This window comes from Anthonomus grandis, chromosome 4, assembly GCF_022605725.1.
Source record: "Anthonomus grandis grandis chromosome 4, icAntGran1.3, whole genome shotgun sequence".
NCBI lineage: Eukaryota > Metazoa > Arthropoda > Insecta > Coleoptera > Curculionidae > Anthonomus > Anthonomus grandis.
In genome coordinates this window covers 21,112,144-21,116,016 of record NC_065549.1, presented here as the reverse complement: position 1 = coordinate 21,116,016, position 3,873 = coordinate 21,112,144, and the positions used below count along the sequence as shown (strand labels likewise).

The 3,873-nt window shown below is 33.1% G+C and overlaps 1 long non-coding RNA gene across 1 annotated transcript; it reads left to right on the top strand.

The window, feature by feature from the left end:
* The first annotated feature begins 674 nt into the window (after positions 1–674).
* Positions 675–1,266, top strand: LOC126735766 (uncharacterized). The gene is made up of 2 exons (XR_007660503.1): positions 675–814; positions 966–1,266. It is a non-coding gene; the product is annotated as an uncharacterized LOC126735766 (long non-coding RNA).
* Positions 1,267–3,873: the final 2,607 nt, after the last annotated feature.

The window sequence follows — 3,873 nt, the reverse complement described above, 5'->3', positions numbered from 1 at the left end:
TTGAGGGTGGTTGCAACTCCGGCCAAGGAGTTGATATTAAGGGGTTGAAAGTATGAAAAAATGCCCTCTAAAATCAAAAATCGACGAGTTCGAGCATTTTTTAAAATTTCTTAAAAAGGGCCCCAAACCTTGCTTGACTGTTTTCGATGGACCATCCTGTATAAACTAAAGCAAATGCAGGAGTAGATGTCAACTGCTGCCACTATATTTTCTTTTCAGGTCTGGTTAGTTGTTAAATTTCTATTCGGCTTTTCTTACTGCGCAAAAAAAACATATTTTTCATTGAAGATGTTACACATAAAGGTCTTATTGGATTGGATACTTTAACATTGTTTACTGCTCAGAATGAATAATATAACATACCCTTTTATAGCTACTAAAAATGATTGGAAATAACATTGAGGGTAGTATTAATAAATATCGTTAAAGTGATAGCGTGCTAATACTCTACAGCTTTTTTGAGAAAAACAAGGTAATTTAATATACAAACCGCAATTTTTCTATAAAATTACACGGGCAAAAAACCAGGACTTGTTTTCGAGCTGTCGCAACTTCAATATATTCCCTTGCTCGACCGGTCATGGGAAAGACAATCGTTTAATTACAAGAATGTTTAGAGATTAATAGGTAGATAATGAATGTCAAAAGGTATTTGTCAGATTGCCCTGTCGAACGCAAAATTAAATATGCGCAAAAATGAAAAAAATATTTTATCAGGTCACTAGCTATAATGAAAAAAGCGTTTAAATTAGTTTCCGTATCTGCATAGGCTTTATATTTTATTAAATACATAATTTTTATTTTAACAGTTAAGGTAATAAATCACTAAATGAAATTGCCAATAAATCACTTCCTTTTTTTCAAAATAATATGCAACCATATTTGACAGGTTAACCAAAAACTTACAAATACTCTGGCAACACAATACGTCCAATGTGTAAGTAGTAAATATAAGGTCTTTTCAGTTTTCAGTGTTAACAACGATAACAGCTGTCGTCCGTCCTCGCACTTTGGCTCAATGGACCTTCGTCATTACATTGTAAAGCTTCTGTAAGGGACCGACTTTTCTGTAATAAATTAACCCAAATTATCATACATGTTGACAACTATTTGGTTTATGACCTTTTGCTGTCCGCTGGCAAGTTTTTGCACGGAAAACTTATTTGTTGGAGAAAGATTAGGAAAATTAATTATATGCATAATTAGCATATTTTCTGTAAATATAAGCATTTATTCATCTCAATATATTAAATAATTGTGTTTGTATGTGCAGGAAGTTTTATTAAGAAATATCATATTCTAATTGTAAAACGAGTTAAAAGAAAGTAGAAGGTTTGAAATATTAAATCTCAATATTTCCGAAAGGCATCTAAGAGTGGGAAATCATTCTACAAGAGATTTTAATAGTATTTATTATTGCGCGGAAAACTGGAAATGAAAAAGAATTTATTAAAAAAAAATAAACCAAAATGTCCTAATAAATAATCATATACTTCTTTTTGTCTTATTAAAATCCTATTTAAAAAGTAAAGATTTTAAAATATTATATAATTTTTATGAGTTATTTTTATGTGCACAGCTACTGTTAAAGTTATTTATTCTTTGACATTCTTTACAAAGTAAAGTAGTTGATATTCTTAATATTTGGTTTAAGAATACGCTAATATATATAGTTTTCGATAGTTTTCGATAAGCCTAAATATTTAGCTTCCATATATAACACACTGCATTTTCCGCTACATACTAAAGCAAACATTATAAGACGCCACACATAAATTTTGAAGAAAATATCACTTATTTGGCTACAGTAATCTACTTGTTACCATTCAGTTATTAGAGCAGAATTTAATTTTCTCTAATATAGACCAACATTTTCAAAAAGACCTGTTGCCACTTCGTAATTGAATTTATTACTTACAAAATATTTTTATCAAGAGCTTTTTTTCTTCTTTCAAAGAATTTAAATTAATTATTGGGATAAATTCTTTACCCTAAAAAATAACTTCGGAAGAACATGATCTGTTTACACACGTATTTCTTTATTTAACAAACATAGACTTGTAAGCACTGGTAGACTTAATCATAATGCATTGTGGAGTATTTCCTTCTATAGGGTGATTCAAATTGAGCTTCCACATTAAAAATATTAAAAAAAAAAGAAAAAATTGAAAATTATAGAAAAAAATTTATTTTCCCCTTGAAGGTAGTTAATTACAATTATGTATGAAAGATGACATCATGTAAATGACCGCCGCGGCTCATGTGGCATGACGTAATCCGTTTGGAGAAATTTTCGACTACTCTGTGGCACAAATCAGGACCTATGTTGGTAATTTCGCGTCTAATCTCTTGTTTCAGCTCCGTAATGGTGTTCGGGTTATTCTTGTAGACTTTGCTCTTAAGATACCCCCATAGAAAATAATCTAAGGGAGTTAAATCACAGGATCGCGGCGGCCAATTGATATCACCGTTACGTGAAATAACGCGACCTGGAAACTTGCCGCGCAGTACTTGGATCGTTTCTGCTGATGTGTGACAGGTGGCACCATCCTGTTGAAACCAGAGATCTTCGATGTCCATATCTTCCAACTGTTCCCAGAAAAATTCTGTTATGATGTTCCGACAGCGAACGCCATTAACCGTAACAGCGTTCTCCGCATGATCCTCGAAGAAAAATGGACCAATTACGCCTCCGGACCAAAAGGCACACCAAACAGTCACCTTTTGAGGATGCATTTTCACTTCAACAATCTGTCTTGGATTTTCTAATCCCCAAATACGGCAATTGTGAGTATTTACGAAGCCCCCAAGGTGAAAATGTGCCTCATCGCTAAAGATTATTTTCATTGGAAAATTTGCCCCTTGTTCTCTTATCCATTCGGCAAATACACGGCGCTGTTGATGGTCCCTAGGCTTCAATACCTGCGTTATTTGGACTCTGTATGGGTGTAACTGCAAATCTTTTGTTAAAATCCGCTGTGTAGTGGAATATGTAAGGTCCAGTTGCTGCGATCGATGACGAATCGATGTTCTTGGATTTTCGTTCACACTTTTGGCAACAATAGCAATATTGTGTTCCGACCGACCTCTACGAGCATGCCTAGGAGTTTTGATGTTAGCGACGGATCCAGTTTGCTCGAATTTTTGTACCAAATTCCAAATTGTCTTCTCACAAGGCCGATTTTGTTCGCCAAAAAATTCACGTAAAGCACGAAATGTATTTTTCCTTGATCGGCCGTTTTCATAATAGGCTTGGATAATTTTAACACGTTGTTCGGTCGTATATTGCTCCATGACTGTATTGTTTATATTTTGACGTTAGAAATGTCACGTTGCCGTTGACAAATTCAGTAGCGTTTCAAAAAAAAAATATTGTAATGTGGAAACTCAATTTGAATCACCCTTTATTATATCCGACAAAAAATAGTGAATTTTATACTTATTGGTTACAATTATGTCTAAGTTAATTATAAACTTGGGTTATATGTAGGGTGATTTCTAAGATCAAAAAACTCATAATTCTTATTGTATAATAATTCAGCTTTCAGGAGAGGATAAGTATGAGTACGACCATATAAAACATTCTTTATATTCTGTGTGACTATTATTAATTCCGTTGGTTGATTATATTTGTATTGAGACTTTAATGAGGAAATTTTATATAGGACTTAGTCTCTTGGTTTTTGTCTCTTCTTAGAAAAGGAATCGTTGTCAACAGGTTTGTATGGGTTTTATATGATTTGATTATTTCTTAGAGGCTTAAGCAGTTTCACAGTGTTCTATTGTGGGTTGGGTAAAATGTTAGTTTTGATATGCGAGCTATTTTTTATTTGATGATGACAGGATCATTCTATAACATGGTTCTGACAGCAA